Raw genomic sequence first — 18309 nt, 5'->3', positions numbered from 1 at the left:
GAATGAACAAGTGGCTGTTGGCTGTCTAGGTTCTCCATGAGTTCACATTTAACATTGAATTTATGTCCGCCCTTCCACCTGAGTCCCCAGAGTCCTGTGTGTAATTCTTATGCCTTTGCATAAGAGCTTAGCTCCCACTATGAGTGAGAACATACAATATTTGGTTTTTCATTCCTGAGTTACTTCACTTAGAATAATTGTCTCCAACTTCATCCAGGTTGCTTCAAATGCCAATATTTTGTTCCTTTTTTGACTGAGTAGCATTCCATTGTTTGTGTATGTGTGTATATATATATGGATATATATAGTGATATATATGCACACATATATATCACATTTCTTTTTTTTTTTTTTTTTTTGAGACGGAGTCTTGCTCTGTAGCCCGGACTGGAGTGCAGTGGCCGGATCTCAGCTCACTGCAAGCTCCGCCTCCCGGGTTTACGCCATTCTCCTGCCTCAGCCTCCGGAGTAGCTGGGACTACAGGCGCCCGCCACCTCGCCCGGCTAGTTTTTTTTGTATTTTTAGTAGAGACGGGGTTTCACCATGTTAGCCAGGATGGTCTCGATCTCCTGACCTCGTGATCCGCCCGTCTCGGCCTCCCAAAGTGCTGGGATTACAGGCTTGAGCCACCGCGCCCGGCCATATATCACATTTCTTTATCAACTCATTGGATGATAGGCATTTAGGCTGGCTCTGTGTTTTTACAGTTGCAAATTGTGCTGCTATAAACATGTGTGTACATGTGTCATTTTAATATAATGATTTCTTTTTCTGTGTGTAGATACTGAGTAGTGGGATTGCTGGATCAAATGATAGTTCTACCTTTAGGTTTTAGTTTTTGTTTGTTTGTTTTTGTTTTGAGATAGATTCTCACTCTGTTGCCCAGGCTGGAGTGCAGTGGTGTGATCTCGGCTCACTGCAACCTCTGCCGCAGGGGTTCAAGGGATTCTCCTGCCTCAACCTCCAAAGTAGCTGGGATTACAGGCGCCTGCCACCAGGCCCACCTAATTTTTTCTATATTTTTAGTAGAGATGGGGTTTAGCCATCTTGGCCAGGCTGGTCTTGAACTCCTGACCTCCTGATCCACCTGCCTCAGTCTCCTAAAGGGCTGGGATGACAGGCGTGAGCCACCACGCCTAGCCCTACCTTTAGTTCTTTTTTTTTTTTTTTTTTTTTTTGAGATGCATTCTCGCTCTGTCGCCCAGGCTGGAGTGCAGTGGCTGGATCTCAGCTCACTGCAAGCTCCGCCTCCGGGGTTTATGCCATTTTCCTGCCTCAGCCTCCCGAGTAGCTGGGACTACAGGCGCCCGCTACCTCCCCGGCTAGCTTTTTTTTTTTTTTTTTTTTTTATAGTAGAGACGGGGTTTCACCATGTTAGCCAGGATGGTCTCCATCTCCTGACCTTGTGATCCGCTTGTCTCGGCCTCCCAAAGTGCTGGGATTACAGGCTTGAGCCACCGCGCCCGGCCTCTTTTAGTTCTTTAAAAAATCTTCATTCTGTTTTTTCTTTTATAGCGGTTGTACTAGTTTACATTCCCACCAGCAGTGTAAAAGTGCTTTTGTTTCACCACATTCTTGTCAACATCTGGCATTTTTAAATTTTTAAATTAAGACCATTCTTGTAGGAGTAAGGTGGTATCATATTGTGGTTTTGATTTGCATTTCCCTGATAACTAGTGATGTTTAGCATGTTTTTATATGTTTGTTGGCCATTTGTATATCTCCTTTTGAGAATTGTTTATTCATGTTTTTAGCTTACTGTTTCATGGGATTTTTTTTTTTTTTTTCTGATTCTTTTGAGTTCCTTGTAGATTCAGAATATTTGTCTTTTGTTGGATGCATAGACTGTAAAGATTTTCTCCCACTTGGCTGGTTGTAAGTTTAATCTGCTGATTATTTCTATTGTAGTCAAGAAGGTTTCTGGTTTAATTAAGTCCCGTTTTATTTTTCTTTGTTTTTGTTTTATTTGCTTGTGGGTTCTTGGTCATGCACTATTTGCCCAAGCCAATGTCTACAAGAGTTTTTCTGATGTTAGCTTCTACAGTGTTTACAGTTTCAAGTTTTAGATTTAAATCTTTTCTCCATATGGAATTCATTTTTGTATAAGGTAAGAGATGAAGATTCAGTTTTATTCTTCCACATGTGGTTTGCCAGTTATCCCAGGAGCATTTGTTGAATAGGGTGTCCTTTTCCTACCTTATGTATTGATTTACTTTCTCAAGGATCAGTTGGCTGCAAGTATTTGGCTTTATTTCTGAGTTCACTATTCTGTTCTATTTGTCTGTGTGTCTACTTTCATACGAGTAGCATGTTGTTTTGGTAACTATAGCCTGGTAGTGTAGTTTGAAGTTAGGTCATGTGATGCCTCTAATTTTTTACTTTTTGCTTAGTCTTGCTTTGGCTATGTGGGCTTTTCTGAGGCTCTATATGAATTTTAGGATTTTTTTCTAGTTCTGTGAAGAATGATGGTGGTATTTTGATGAAAACTGACTTGTAGAATGCTTTTGTCAGTATGGTCATTTTTACAATATTGACACTACCTGTCCATGAGCATGGGATATGTTTCCATTTGATTGTGATATCTATGGTTTCTTTAAGCAGTGTTTTGTAATTTTCTTTGTAGATGTAGTTCACCTCCTTGGTTAGGTATATTTCTAATTATTTTATTTTTTTGGAGGTTTTTGCAAAGGGTTGAGTTCTTGATTCAATTTTCAGCTTGGTAGCTGTTGGTGTATAGCAGTGGTACTGATTTGTGTACATTGATTTTGTATTCTAAAAGTTTACTGAATTTATTCATTAGATCTAGAAGCTTTTTAATAAATCTCTAGGGTTTTCTAGGTATAAAATCATAAATTCAGAAAACAGTGACAGCTTGACTTCCTCTTTACAGATTTGAATGCAATTTATTTATTTATTTTTAAATTTATTGTCTAATTGCTCCAGCTAGGACTTCCAGCACTATGTTGAATAGAAGTGTTGTAAGTGATCATTCTTGTCTTGTTCCACTTGTCAAGAAGAACGTTTTAATTTTTCTTCATTCAGTATAATGTTGGCTGTGGATCTGTCATAGATGGCTTTTATTACCTTAAGGTATGTACCCCCTGTACCGATTTTGCTGAGGGTTTCAATCATAAAAAGATGCTGGATTTTTAAAATGTTTTTTCTGGTCTGAGTGTGGTGGCTCATGCGTGTAATCCTAGCAGTTTGGGAGGCCGAGGCTGGTGGGTTGTCTGAGCTCAGGAGTTCAACCAGCCTGGGCAATGTGGTGAAACTCCTTCTTTAACAAATTACAAAAAATTAGCTGAGTGTAATGGTGAACACCTGTAATTTTAGCTACTTGGGAGGCCAAGGCGTGAGAATCACTTGAACCCCGGAGGCAGAAGTTTCAGTGAGCTGAGATCATGTCACTCCACTGCAGCCCAGGTGACAGAGATATCATCTGAAGGAAAAACAAATATTCTGCATCTATTGAGATGATCATGTAGTTTTTGTTTTTAATTCTGCTTATGTGATGTATCACATTTATTGACTTACATATGTTAAACCATCCCTCCATCCCTGGTATAAAATGCACCTGATCATGGTGTATTGTTATTTGATATGCTGTTGTATTTGGTTAGCTAGAATTTTGTTAAGAATTTTTGCATCTGTGTTCATCAGGAATATTAGTGTGCAATTTTGTGCTATGTTCTTTCCTGGTTTTGGTATTAGGGTGATACTGGCTTCATGAAATGATTTAGGAAAGATATCCTGTTTCTCTATTTTTGAAATAGTTTTATTTGGGTTGGTACCAGTTCTTCCTTGAATGCCTCATAGAATTCAGCTGTGAATCCATCTGGTCCTGGATTTTTTTTTGGTTTTTTTTTTTTTTGGCAATTTTTTATTACTGTTTCAATCTCACTACTCATTACTGGTCTATGCAGAGTTTCTATTTCTTTCTGGTTTAATCCAAGAGGGTTGTACATTTCCAGGAATTTATCCAACTCCTCTAGGTTTTCTAGTTTGTGCATGTAAAAGTATTCATAATAGGCATGAATTATCTTTTGTATTTCTGTGGTACTAGTTGTAATATCTCCCATTTTGTTTCTAATTGAACTTATTTAGATCTTCTCTCTTTCTTCTTTTCTTGGTTAATCTCACTAATGGTCTATTAATTTTGGTTATCTTTTAAAAAACAAGCTTTTTGTTTCATTTGTCTTCTGTGTTATTTAAATTTTCAATTATGTTAATTCTCTGATTATTGCTTTTTGTTTGTTTGTTTGTTTTTTGCTGCGTTTGGGTTTGGTTTGTTCTTGTTTCTCTAGTTCCCTGAGGTGTGAGGTTAGATTTTCTATTTGTGCCCTTTCAGACCTTTTGATGTAGGCATTTAATGCTATGAACTTTCCTCTTAGCACCACTTCTGCTATATTCCAGAGGTTTTGATAGGTTGTGTCACTACTATTGTTTGGTTATAAAAATTTTTAAACTTCCATCTCGATTTCATTGTTGATGAAACAATTATTCAAGAGCAGGTTATGTAATTTCAATGCATTTGCATGGTTTTGAGGATTCATTTTGGAATTGATTCCCAATTTTATTCCAATGTGGCCTGAGAGAATACTTGATATAATTTTGATTTTCTTAAAATTGGTGAGACTTATTTTGTAGCCTATTATACGGTCTATTTTGGGTAATTTTTATGTGCTAATAAATAGAATGTATATTCTGCAGTTATTGAGTAGAATGTTTTGTAAATATCTGTTAAGTCAATTTATTCTAGTGTACAGTTTAAATTTATTGTATCCTTGTTGACTTTCTGTCTAGACGATCTTTCTAGTATTGTCATTGGGATATTAAAGTACCCCATTATTATTTTGTTGCTTTCTATCTCCTTTCTTTTGCCTAGCAGATATTATTTTATAAATTTGGGAGCTCCAGTGTTAGGTGCATATGGATTTAGAATTGTGATGGCTTCCTGTTGGACCAGTTCTTTTATTATTATATAATGTTATTCTTTGTTTTTTTTTGTTTCATTTTGTTTTGTTTACCATTGTCTGTTTTGTCTGCTATGAGAATAACTACTCCTTACTTTTTGTTTCCATTTGCACAGAATATCTTTTTCCACTTCTTTGCCTTAAGTTTATTTAAGTTTTTATTTGTTAGGCAAGTCTCTTAAAGACAGTAGATGCTTCGTTGTTAATTATTTTTTTCTTTCTTTTGAGATGGAGTGTCACTCTTGTTGCCCAGACTGGAGTGCAGTGGCACAATCTTAGCTCACTGCAACTTTTGCCTTTCAGGTTCAAGCAATTCTCTTGCCTCAGCCCCCTGAGTAGCTGGGATTATAGGCGCACGCCACCACACCTGGCTAATTTTTCTATTTTAGTAGAGATGGGGTTTCACCATGGTGGCCAGGCTGGTCTTGAACTCCTGACCTCAGGTGAACCACCCACCTTGGCCTCCCAAAGTGCTGGGATTACAGGCGTGAGCCACCGTGCCCTGCTGTAAATTTTTATTTATTCTGCCCTTCTGCATCTTTTAAGCAGAGCATTTAGTTTATTGACATTTAATGTTAGTTTTCAGATGTGAGGTACTGCTGTATTCATCAGGTTAGCTGTTGCCTGAATATCTTCGAGTTTTTTTGTTATTGTTTTATAGGCCTTGTGAGATTTATACATTAAGGAGGTACTATTTTGGTGTATTTTGAGGTTTTCTTTCAAGATTTAGAAGTTCTTTTAGCATTTCTTCTATTGCTGGCTTTGTACTTGTAAATTCTCTCAACACTTGTTTTTCTGAAAATGACTTTATCTCTCTTTCATTTATGAAGCTTACTCTAACTGGATACAACATTCTTGGCTAAAAACTGTGTTGTTTAAGGAGGCTAAAGACAGGAACATAGTCCCTTCTTTCTTGTAGGGTTTCTGCTGAGTAATCTGTGTTAATCTGGTAGGTTTTGTTTATAGGGTACCTGATGCTTTTCCTCACAGCTCTTATGATCCTTTTCTTCATCATGAATTTAGATAACCTAATGGCTATGTGAATAGGTGATGATCTTTTTGTGATAAATTTTTTGTGATATCTAGATCACTAGCAAGGTCTGAGAAGTTTTTCTCAATTATTCACTCAAATAAAATTTCCAAACATGTAAATTTATCTTTTTGTTTTTTTTCAGGACCACCAATTATTCCTAGGGTTGGTCATTTAACATAATCCCAATTTTCTTGGAAGCTTTGTTCATTTTGTTGATTCTTTCTTCTTTGTCAGACTGATTTAATCTGAAAGACTTTTCTTCAAGCTCTGAAGTTCTTTCTTCTACTTGTTGTAGTCTATTGTTTAAACTTTCCAGTTTATTTTGTATTTCTGTAAGTGTATCTTTCATTTCCAGAAGTGGTGATTGTTTTTTAATTTATAACATTTATTTCTTTGGAAATTTTTAAATTCGTATCTTGTATTAATTTTTAAAATTTCTTTAAGTTGGTTTTCTTGTTTCTCTGGTTACTGTTCTAGTAGCTTAATAATCAACTTTCTCGATTTATTTTCTGGCAACTCAGACATTTCTTCTTGGTTTGGAATGATTACAGAAGAGCTAGTGCAATATTCTGGGGGTGTTATAGAACCTTGTCTTGTCATATTGGAATTACTTCTCTGGTTTCTTCTCATTTGGCTAGACTATTTCAGTGGAAAGATCTTGGACTCAAGGGCTCCTGTTCAGATTCTTCTGTCCCATGGAGTGATTTCTTGATGTGGTGCTTTCTCGCTTTTCCTAGGGATGAGCTTTCTGCAAGTCAGACTACAGTGATTGTTATTGTTCTCCTGGGACTAGTAACCCAGTGGAGCTCCATAGCTCCAGGCTGATATTGAGGAATGTCTACAAAGTGTCCTGTGATGTAATCTGTCTTCAGGTCTCTCAGCCATGAATACCAGCACCTGCTTCAGTGGAGGTGGCAGGGAAGTGAACTTGACTGTGTGAGAGACCTTGGTTGTAGTTTTATTTAGTGCATTGGTTTTCTCAAGTGCTTGTTATGCAAGCAGTGAATTTGTCATGTGGATAGACTCAGGAACTCTGGTTAGCCAGGATGTTACAGGTGGTGGAATTAATTGTTGTTGTTTTTTGGTTTTTCCTTGGAGCAGGGCTGTTCTGAGTTGCTGTCATGGCTTGTGTCAGTTGGCCTCCAGCCAAAAGGTGGTGCTTTCAGGAGAGCACCAGCTGTGGTAGTAGAAAGGGGGTATAGACTGGCCCTATGTTAACCAGGATACCCGTTCAGGATTCTCAGGTGATGGGTGGGACCATAGATCTTCCAAAAGTTAATTTATTTCACCTTCTGCTACCAGGTTGAGTAGAGAAAAATCATCAGGTGGAGGCAGGATTAGACCAGTCTGAACTCAGACTCTCAGTGGGTGTGGCTTGCTGCAGTCACTGTTGGAGGAGAAGTGGTTCTCAAGCCAATGGAGTTGTTTTAAGGGAAGTTATGGCTGCCTTTGCTGCTTCATACAGAGCACCAAGAAAGTGAGACAAAGCTGGCAGTGGCGGGCTTCACCCAACTCCCATGCAGCCAGCAAGGCCAGTCTCATTCCATTCCCACCCTGTCCTGCCAAAAGCATGAAGTTTATATCAAGGCAGCCAGCGGTGCAGAGTTGAGATCTTGCCCCAGGCTACATGCCTCCCACTGAGAAAGCCAAAAAGGCTTTCAGGCTTCACCCCTCCCCACCTGCCCACACTTTTTGCTGCGCAGCTTCTGTGCTTGTATCTCCACTTCCTATTCACTCCTACAGACTCTGTGCAGTAACATTTATCCTCGGTCAAAATTATTGCACAGTTCATTAAAAGTTTTTTTATTCTTTTGGCCCCACCCTAATTCTGCTAGCTGCCTTTCGCAAAGACCCTTGTGAGATAAAGTCAGGAATGACTCCTTTGGTCTTGAGCTGGGGGCTGGGAATGCCTACAGGCTCTTTCCCCTGCTGCTTCTTTTATATTTCACTCAGCTCCCTAAATTCATTTCAGCTCTGGTAAGGTTAAATACGTTTCCCTTGATCTGGATTTTTCAGGTCCCCCAGTGGGGATGTGTGTTCAAAGGTAGACTTTCTTTCTTTCACACTTTGGGGAGCTCACAATTCTTCAGCTGTGTCACGGGGTTTGCAGCAACAATCTGCTTCTTTCAAAGGGTCTGTGAAATCTTTTGGGTTTTCCTGGTATGTTCCTGCAGGGGTTATGTCAGAGGCGTTGGACACAGAGAACTCCATTTTGAGTGAGGGCTACAAAAATGAGGCTGAGACCGGGCGCGGTGACTCACGCCTGTAATCCCAGCACCTTGGGAGGCCAAGGCGGGCGGATCAGGAGGTCAGGAGATCAAGACCATCCTGGCTAACACGGTGAAACCCTGTCTCTACTAAAAATGCCAAAAAATAGCCAGGCGTGGTGGCGGGCGCCTGTAGTCCCAGCTACTCAGGAGGCTGAGGCAGGAGAATGGTGTGAACCCGGAAGGCGGAGCTTGCAGTGAGTTGAGATCGCGCCACTGCACTCTAGCCTGGGCGATAGAGCCAGACTCCAAGACTCCGTCTCAAAAAAAAAAAAAAAAAAAAAAAAAAAAGGAGGCTGAGACTTGCTGGGCTGCTTTCCCAGAAAATTAGGCATTCCTAGCCTCTAAATGTTTATGGTTAAGGGAACAAATTAATAATGTTTACTAAACAGACTCAGACTTGGGAGTGTCCAGATATCCTGATATCCGGAGAACAAAGGCATTCCTAATCTTGCTTTACAGATAATAATATCGGTTCTCGCAAAATGTAGTAATTAAGAAAATTAATTATGTATTACAAACCCTTGTAGCAGGACACATCTCCCCATATATACAAGCATTGTACCTAGGGTGGATGTCAGGAACGTCCTATTTTGTCTATGGAGTAGCTGTCCTTTCACCACTTTACTTTCTTAATAAACTTGCTTTTGCTTTGCACTGCGGACTTGCCCTAAATTCTTTCTTGCGTGAGATCCAAGAACCCTCTCCTGGGGTCTGGATCGGGACCCCTTTCCTGTACACGTTTCTGGTGACCACAGAAGGGACTATAGTGCAGAAACCCTGACCCATTGGCTACCTTTGGGTAAGTGTTGGGGTCCTGTAACATCTTTCTGGTGAACCACGGAAGGGATGATACTAAAGAAACCCTCTAACCCAAAGGAAATAGGCTGCAGCACTGATTGGATGACTTTGGGTAAGTGGTGGGGTTAAATAATGGGATTGGGTTAGAGGCCCCTCTTAATAAAAGGAAAGAATGCTTGAGTAACCCTGAGGTCAGACGCCTGACTTAGGAGGGTTAGAGTCCCTTCTAAGGTTTAGGGACCTCTCAGTAAAGTCCCTCGCACATAAAAACGGGTTTGGCACTGCAGGCTAAGCCCATTGTATTAATCTGCCTTCTACTTGCTGCATGAATCAATTTCTTGGGTGCTGTCTCTGTTTCACTGTCATTATTTTATTTTATTTTTTAGATGCGGTCTCACTCTGCCACCCAGGCTGGAGTGCAGTGGCGTGATCTCAGCTCACTGCAACCTCCACCTCTGGGTTCAAGCAATTCTACTGCCTCAGCCTCTCAAGTAGCTGGGACTACAGGCTCTTGCCACCATGCCCGGGGGATTTCTGTATTTTTAGCAGAGGTGGAGTTTCACCACGTTGGCCAGGCTGGTCTCAAAGTCCTGGCTTCAGGTGATCCGCCCGCCTCGGCCTCCCAAAGTGCTGTGTTTACAGGTGTGATCCACCGTGCCCGGCTTTCACTGTCATTTTCAGGAGACTTTAACTGATCTTAGGGATGTCAACTTACTCTTTTTTTATGTACCTCCTGATTTCCGTCCTTTTGCTTGTGAAACTTTGAGAACAAAAAGCATTGAAGGCTCCATCTCTAAAATTGCTGATTGAGATTTAGTATTTAACAGCTATGAGCAATAAAATTACATAGATGTGGTTATATTTTCTTGCTGCTGTAGCGACCAGGTGTGATCGAGAAGCACTGGGATGGAAATCAGGAGACTTCTCTCCTTGCTGTTTTGTTTCATTTTGCACACGAAAAGTGCAATTCTTTCCTTTCTTGGATTCAAGCAAACCAACTCTGCTTGTTTAATCCACACAGTCACTATTGCCCAGAACCTGCTTGCTCTGGTCATTACCATCTAAATCTTCTTCATTTCCTTTGCCTTATTTGACATTTTTGCCAAAGTTCATTTGTGGTTTAAGATTCATGGCTTGGCTCACTTATGTTAGTTGGATAATGTGAAACATGTTTGATGAGAGAAAAAGAAGAAAAAGGACTAGACATGCAAGATGATCCTTTAATGCAAGCACCCCCGACCCCCGGTTCAGCAGGCAGTTTTGAGTGGAGCAGACCCTTCTTCTGTCAGCTCTAAAGGTTCAGATGTGTCGGTCCTTTCTTCCTCTAGTCCACCTGAAAGTTCTGTTGAGAATCCTTCATCTCCTCCTCCTTTCCCGTCTAGTCCCTCTCTACACCCACCACTCCCTGAGTAACTGAGCTCAGTGAGTGCTATTCATAGTGGAGCTGCCTATCAACTTCCAAAGGGAAATCTTTGTCCACTTACAGAGGTGGCAAATAGGGAAGAAGGCACTGTGAGAGGACATGTCCCCTTTTCTATGTCTGATTTTGCTCTATGCAAGGCTCTATGTAAAGAGAAGTTTGGTCATTTCTCTGAAGATACAGGAAAATTTCTACATGAGTTTGAGAAATTAACTCTGACCTACAGTTTAACTGGGCAGCATCTGCACGTTTTGTTGTCTCTGTGTTGTACAGTAAAAGAGTAAAAGAGAATGCATTTTGGGGACAGCTAGGGCCCATGCAGATGAGGTATTGGCTTGAAACTTGAACCATAATATATATCAGGCAAGAGGTTTAGCAGTTCAAGATCAAGATCCAGAGGGGAACTATCAAAAAGGCAGTGAGGACTTGGGGTGAAGAGAGAATATGGTCACTTGTTTTTTGAAAGGGATGAAGAAATGTATGAAAAAGCCTATTGACTATAAAAAGGTTAAGGAAGTTTCTGAGGGCAAAGATGAGAATCCAACTTTGTTCAGTTGAGGCGTTTAGTTGAGGCAATCGGGAAATATACTAACATTGATCCTGCCTCAAGGGAAAGATGAACCCTTCTGGGAGTACATTTTATAACCCAGTCTGGCCTTGATATCCATAGAAAACTATTAAAAGCAGCTATGGGTCCCCAAACTTCTAAGGAACAGCTTTGGTTATGGAATTTTTAGTTTTTGATAACAGGGACAAAGCAGAAAAGCAGAAAGTGCAAGCAGGACCTCCCACAAGTATGGCTCTTGGCTGCAGCCTTAAGCTCACCTCAAACATGGGGTTGCCTCCTGGCTCTTGGCCTGAACAAGGGAAGCTGAAAGGTGGGAAGCCCAAAGCTGGGCATCAGAGTCACCATGCCTTGGGCATAAATCAGTGGGCACATTGTAAGAAAACTGGCCATTGGGAAAGGGATTGCCCAGCATTCTGAAGGGATCCATCAGCACCCAAACCCATGATGGCAGAAATAGCCAGGCGAGCCCAAGAGCGACGGGACTGAGACCTTCTGCCACAGCTCCTGTTGGACAACTAACTGTATCTACGGAGGAGCCTTGGGTAACCCTTGACGTGGCAGGTAAGAATATTAAATTCCTTCCAGAATGCTAACTCTGTTTTGACCCACCATGCTTTACCTATCCTTTAAGCTGCTCTTCAGAGACTTTGATTTTCTCCTGAATGCCCCACCCCTTATTGGGAAGGGATGTGTTAATTCAGAATAAACATCAGTGATATGGTTTGGCTGTGTCCCCATCCAAATCACAACTTGAATTACATCTCCCAGAATTCCCACATGTGAGAGGGACCCAGTGAGAGGTAATTAAATCATGGGGACCAGTCTTTCCTGTGCTATTCTTGTGATAGTGATTAAGCCTCACTATATCTGATGGGTTTATCGGGGTTTCTGCTTTCACTTCTTCCTCCTTTTTCTCCTGCTGCCACCATGTAAGAAATGCCTTTTACCTCCCACCATGATTCTGAGGTCTCCCCAGCCATGTGGAACTGTAAGTCCACTTAAAACTTTTTATTGCCAGTTTCAGGTATACCTTTATCAGCAGCATGAAAATGAACAAATACAGTAAATTGGTACCAGTAGAGTGGGGCACTGCTAAAAGGATACCCAAAAATGTAGAAGCAGCTTTGGAACTGGGTAATAGGCAGTGGTTAAAACAGTTTGGATGGCTCAGAAGAAGACAGTTAGGTGTAATAAAGTTTGGAACTTTCTAGAGACTTGTTGAATGACTTTGTCCAAAATGCTGATAGTGATATGGACAATAAGGTCCAGGCTGAGGTGGCCTCAGATGGGGATGAGGAACTTGTTGGGAAGTGGAGTAAAGGTGACTCTTGTTATGTTTTAACAAAGAGATTGGTGGCATTTTGCCCCTGCCCTAGAGATTTGTGAAACTTTGAACTTCAAAAAGATGATTTAGAGTGTCTGGCAGAAGAAATTTCTAAGCAGAAAAGCATTCAAGGGGTGACTTGTATACTGTTAAAGGCATTCAGTTTTATAAGGGAAGCAGAGCATAAAAGTTCGGAAAATTTGCAGCCTGACTATGCAATAGAAAAGAAAAACTTATTTTCTGGGGAGAAATACAAGCTGGCTGCAGAAATTTGCATAAGTAGCAAGGAGCCTAATGTAAATCCCCAGACCATGGGGAAAATGTCTCCAGGCCATGTCAGAGACTTTCATGGCAGCCTCTCCCATCAGGTGCCTGGACGTCCGGGAGGAAAAAATGGTTTTATAGTCTGGGCCCAGGGTTCCCGTGCTGTTTCCAGCCTAGAAACTTGGTGCCCTGTGTCCCAGTTGCTCCAGCCATGGCTGAAAGGGGCCAATGTACAGCTCAGGCTGTGCCTTTAGAGGGTGGACTCCCCAAGCCTCAGCAGCTTCCATGTGGTGTTGAGCCTGCAGGTGCACAGAAGTCAAGAACTGAGGTTTAGGAACCTCTACGTAGATTTCAGAAGATGTATGGAAACCCCTGAATGCCCAGACAAAAGACTGCTGTAGGGGCAGGCCCTTCATGGAGAACCTCTGCTAGGGCACTGTGGAAGGAAAATGTGGGGTCATAGCCTACACACAGAGTCCCTCCTGAGGCACCATCTAATGGAGCTGTAAGAAGAGGGCCACCATCTTCCAGACCCCAGAATTGTAGATCCACCGACAGCTTGCACTGTGCACCTGGAAAAGCCACAGACGCTCGGTGCCAGCCCATGAAAGCAGCAGAGAGAGGCTGTACTCTGCAAAGCCACAAGGGTGTAGCTGCCCAAGACAATCGGAATCCGTATTTTGCATCAACATAATCTGGATGTGGGACATGAAGTCAAAGGAGATCATTTTGGAGCTTTAAGATTTGACCACCCCACTGGATTTTGGACTTGCATGGGGCCTTCAGTTCCTTTATTTTGACCAATTTCTCTCATTTGGAATGGCTATATTTACGCAATGCCTTTACTCCCATTGTATCTAGGAAGTAACGAACTTGGTTTTGATTTTACTGGCTCACAGGTGGAAGGGACTTGTCTGGTCTCAAATGAGACTTTAAACCGTGGACTTCTGAGTTTACGCTGAAATGAGTTAAAACTTTGGGGGACTACTGCGAAGGCATGATTGGTTTTGAAACGTGAATGTATGAGATTTGGGAGAGGCCAAGGGCAGAATGATATAGTTTGGCTCTGTGTCCACACGCATATCTCATCTTGTAGCTCCCATAATTCCTCCCTCTTGTGGGAGGGACTCAGTGGGAGAGTATTGAATCACTGAATCATAGATGATTGAACAGCATCTTTTCTGTGCTGTTCTCATGACAGTGAATGGGTTTCATGAAATGTGATGGTTTTAAAAACCAAAGTTTCTGTTCACAAGCTCTCTCTTTGCCTGCTGCCATCCATGTAAGAAGTGACTTGCTCCTCCTTGTCTTCCATCATGATTGTGAGGCTTCCCAAGTCACGTGGAACTGTAAGTCCAATAAACCTCCTTCTTTTGTAAATTGCCCAGTCTTGGGTATGTCTTTATTAGCAGCAGCATGAAAATGGACTAATACGTTAATTTATATTTAGTTGGAACATTCCATTTTCATTTATTAGAGAACCCTATATAAGCTTACATTTCTTTAGTTATTGTTCCTTTCACTTTTTATAAATGACATAAGTAAATTTATTGATTGATTGAGCCAATTTGTTTAGGTAAGTACTAGGGAGACTTCAGGAGTACATTTCTATACATAAATGCAGCAAACAAACATGACCGTGCTTGCTGTGTCACAGATGCTTTATAATAAGCCATAATTATTCCTGGTGGAGTTAGTTTGTAACTTCAAGTCAGGGATGGAAAATAGCAATGGTGAAGAAATAACATTTATTCTTCATGTGAAGAGGATATTTTTTCCACGCTGCAAAACTGACTCTTGCTGAATTTAAATATAAATTCTGACTTTTTCCTTTCCTAATTATTCTGTTTTGTCTTATTATGTGGATTCCAAGAATGTATGCATCACAGTCCTTCTTTATTTACTGTGTTATGATGACAGTTTTCTTATTGCTGTCTTTATGCCATGACATTTTACATGGTACTTTGTAGGTTCTAATTTAAAAGTTGATACTTTTTACTGCACAGAAAATTGGTTTTAACTAGAAAATTTATTTAGTAATGTAACTTTCAGATTAATTAAAATAAGAGGCATACACTGTCCACAGGTGAGAGAATTACATCAGTTAGAATTTTTTTTTTTTTTTTTTTTTTTTTTTTTTTTGAGACAGAGTCTCACTCTGTTGCTCAGGCTGGAGTGCAGTGGTACAGTCTCAGTTCACTGCAACCTCCGCCTCCCAGGTTTAAGCGATTCTCCTGCCTCAGCCTCCTGAGTAGCTGAGATTACAGGTGCATGTCACCACGCATGGCTAATTTTGTATTTTTAGTAGAGATGGGCTTTCTCCATGTTGGTCAGGCTGGTCTCAAACTCCCGACCTAAGGTGATCTGCCCACCTCGACCTCCGGAACTGCTGGGATTACAAGCATGAGACACTGTGCCTGGCCACAACTTTCTATTTCTTTCCTACCACCCTCAGCCTCTGATAACTATTATTCCACTTTCTGCTTTTTTGAGTTAAACTTTCTTAGGTTTAACATATAAATAAATCTTGCAGTACTTGTCTATTTATGTCTGGCTTATTTCTTGTAGCACGATGTCTTCTAAATTTATCTCTGTTGATTCAAATGATGAGATTTACCCACTTTTAAGGCTGAATAGTGTTCCATTGCTTATACTACATTTTTAGAAGAATTAATTTTAATATATATTTATCTGTTGGTGGAAAAACTCATGTTATGAAAGAATATTTCTATGTTAAAGCATATGTTAGTGTAATTTTCAGCATATAAATATCTCATTAAAAGTAGCTAATTTATACTGATCACTAATTGTAACACTATGTATGTGTTACTGAATTCAATTGTCACAGTAACTTAATAACATAGGTCTTATTATTATTCTCATTTTACAGAGGAAGAAACAAAGCCACTGTGAGAAAGGACTTGGTCACACTAGCGAAACCAGTATTAAAACACAAACAGAGGTTGGGAGTTGTGGCTCACGCCTGTAATCCAGCACTTTGGGAGGCCAAGGCAGGTGGATCATGACGTCAGCCTGACTAACATGGTGAACTCCCATCACTACGAAAAATACAAAAATTAGTTGGGTGAGATGGCGTGCACCTGTAGTCCCAGTTACTCAGGAGGCTGAGACAGGAGAGTCGCTTGAACCCAGGAGGCGGAGGTTGCAGTGAGCCGAGATCATGCCACTGCACTCTGGCCTGGTGACAGAGCAAGACTCCATCAGAAAAACAAAAACAAAAAACCAAAGGCAGCTTGGTATCCAGAGATAACCCTCTTCAGTACAACAATAAAAACCCTCTTCAAGAAGAAAAGACAAAATGATTTTTAACGCTCATTTTTAAATAAACATTTTACAAAAGTTAAATAATTGGATGCATTTTTATTGTTCTAAGTGAGTATGAAGATAAAAATGGTACATAAATAAGCCAGAAAACAATAGCTAATATTTGCAATAAATATAACTGGAAAGTAGTTAACTATCATTTGCAGATGATGTCTGTTTAATGAGATAACAAAAGCAACTGAAAGACTTTTAAAAGTGTATTTAGGGCTGGGCACGGTGGCTCATGCCTGTAATCTCAGCACTTTGGGAGGCCAAGGTGGGTGGATCACCTGAGGTCAGGAATTTGAGACCAGCCTGGCCAACATGATGAAACCCTGTCTCTACTAAATATATATATATATTACCCAGGTGTGGTAGTGGTACCTGTAATCTCAGCTACTCAGGAGGCTGAGGCAAGAGAATTGCTTGAACCCAGGAGATGGAGGTTGCAGTGAGCCAACATGGTCCCACTGCACTTCAGCCTGGGTGACAGAGTGAGACTCCATCTCAAAAAAAAAAAAAAAAGGTCGGCATTATTCACAATAGTAAAGACTTGGAATCAACCCAAATGTCCATCAGTGACCGAATGGATTAAGAAAATGTGGCACATATACACCATAGAATACTATGCAGCCATAAAAAAGGATGAGTTCGTGTCCTTTGTAGGGACATGGATGCAGCTGGAAACCATCATTCTCAGCAAACTATCACAAGAGCAGAAAACCAAACACCTCATGTTCTCACTCATAGGTGGGAATTGAACATTGAGATCACTTGAACACAGGAAGGGGAACATCACACACCAGGTCCTATTGTGGGGAGGGGGTGGGGGGAGGGATAGCATTAGGAGATATACCTAATGTAAATGACGAGTTAATGGGTGCAGCACACCAACATGGCACATGTATACATATGTAACAAACCTGCACGTTGTGCACATGTACCCTAGAACTTAAAGTATAAAAAATAAAAAAAAATTTAAAAAAAGGTCTATTCAGTTAGGAACAAAAAATGCTGAGATTATCCTCAAGATTCTCAGTTTGTTGTACACCTGCTGTGTAATCTTTTCTTTTCTTGCAAAAAAACCATGTGTGACTGTGGTGGGAAATCACTCATGAAATTAGGTTACTATTGGGTAAACTAAATCAGAGGTGCTTTTAATAGAAAAAGACACATCATAGAAAAACACTCCTTGGCCTGGAAGTAAGTGATTTCCAGCTGGGCCATGTTGTAATCTGCTCATAGTGGCAACATGGAAGGAAATATATTTGTATATTGTCATTATATCTGCCTCCTACATGTTGTTTCAAGCAGGGAGAACAGGAGGATCCCATGGAAAAGGGAAAAAAAGAGGTCTTATTTGTGCAAAAGATAATCACTTCTAATCTGGAATAGCTTATGATAAACAGAGACCACAACATGATCACATCATTGGGAGAAAAGAGGCAACCTGGTTAAAAGTGCTTACTGGCATTTTCAAGCAGCATTTAGTAAGCCTTAGTGAATGATCAGCCTCTGGAATACCACAGTCTACCAATAAGTCTGAACTCATTGTGGTTAAATCAGCATTCTAGTGGAACAGTTTTACACTATTCATTACAGAAATACTATGGAGATGAGTGGGTACCCTGCTAAAATTGACCTTATTATGAAAAAGCATACCTAATTATTTGTTTTCACAATTTAAAAACCCTGAAAATGACCGGGCGCAGTGACTCACGCCTGTAATCCCAGCACTTTGGGAGGCTGAGGCAGGTGGATCAAGAGGTAAGGAGTTCAAAACCAGCCTGGCCACGATGGTGAAACCCTGTCTCTAAAAAAACTACAAAAATTAGCCAGGCGCAGTGGCAGGCACCTGTAATCGCAGCTACTCAGGAGGCTGAGGCAGGAGAATTGCTTGAACCTGGGAGGCAGAGGTTGCAGTCGGCCAAGATCACATCACTGCACTCCATCCTAGGTGACAGAGTGACTCTATTTCAAAACAAACAAACAAAAAACCTTGAAAATATCGTAAATTTATTAAAAATGTACTTCTGGCCAGGCGCAGTGGCTCAAGCCTGTAATCCCAGCATTTTGGGAGGCTGAGATGGGCAGATCATGAGGTCAGGAGATCGAGACCATCCTGGCTAACACGGTGAAACCCCGTCTCTACTAAAAAATACAAAACGCTAGCCGGGCGAGGTGGCGGGCACCTGTAGTCTCAGCTACTGGGGAGGCTGAGGCAGGAGAATGACGTAAACCCGGGAGGCGGAGCTTGCAGTGAGTTGAGATCTGGCCACTGCACTCCAGCCTGGGCGACAGAGCGAGACTCCGTCTCAAAAAAAAAAAAAAAAA

At 40.9% G+C, this 18309-nt stretch overlaps 2 protein-coding genes across 2 annotated transcripts in view; one reads left to right on the top strand and one right to left on the bottom strand.

Annotated features, from left to right (window-relative positions):
- Window positions 1-17847, top strand: part of LOC119622652 (uncharacterized) — a 58143-nt gene extending 40296 nt beyond the window's left edge. The window contains exon 3 of the mRNA XM_073016703.1: window positions 15542-17847. The gene's annotated coding sequence lies outside the window, so the exon portion shown is untranslated. The remainder of the gene's footprint in view (window positions 1-15541) is intronic.
- LOC103234301 (uncharacterized) overlaps window positions 1-18309 on the bottom strand; it is a 64922-nt gene that overhangs the window by 29210 nt on the left and 17403 nt on the right.

Source organism: Chlorocebus sabaeus, chromosome 6, assembly GCF_047675955.1.
Source record: "Chlorocebus sabaeus isolate Y175 chromosome 6, mChlSab1.0.hap1, whole genome shotgun sequence".
Classification (NCBI taxonomy): domain Eukaryota; kingdom Metazoa; phylum Chordata; class Mammalia; order Primates; family Cercopithecidae; genus Chlorocebus; species Chlorocebus sabaeus.
This window is presented reverse-complemented; position numbering and strand designations above follow the sequence as displayed.